The sequence below is a fragment of the Haliaeetus leucocephalus genome, unplaced genomic scaffold, assembly GCF_000737465.1.
Source record: "Haliaeetus leucocephalus isolate CR32 unplaced genomic scaffold, Haliaeetus_leucocephalus-4.0 Scaffold555, whole genome shotgun sequence".
NCBI lineage: Eukaryota > Metazoa > Chordata > Aves > Accipitriformes > Accipitridae > Haliaeetus > Haliaeetus leucocephalus.
In genome coordinates, this window is record NW_010972991.1 from 3,884,978 (window position 1) to 3,885,224 (window position 247).

The following is a 247-nucleotide window of genomic DNA, read 5'->3' on the forward strand; positions in this document are numbered from 1 at the left end:
CGGCCGCTCGGCGACGGCGGCCTCTCGGCGACGGCGATCTCTCGGCGACAGCGGTCCGGGAGGCCCGTGCACCTGCTCTGATTGCCTGGATGAGCTGGAGCCTTGATGGGGAGGCTCTGTCGGAGGGAGGTTCGGCTGTGCTGCCCCTAAAACCTTCATGTTCCTGCGGTGGCGGCCCTGAGGGGTGGTGTGTGTGAGGAAAGGCGGCGCCCTCTGTGAAGGAGAGTAGTGTGCCCGAGGGGAGAGG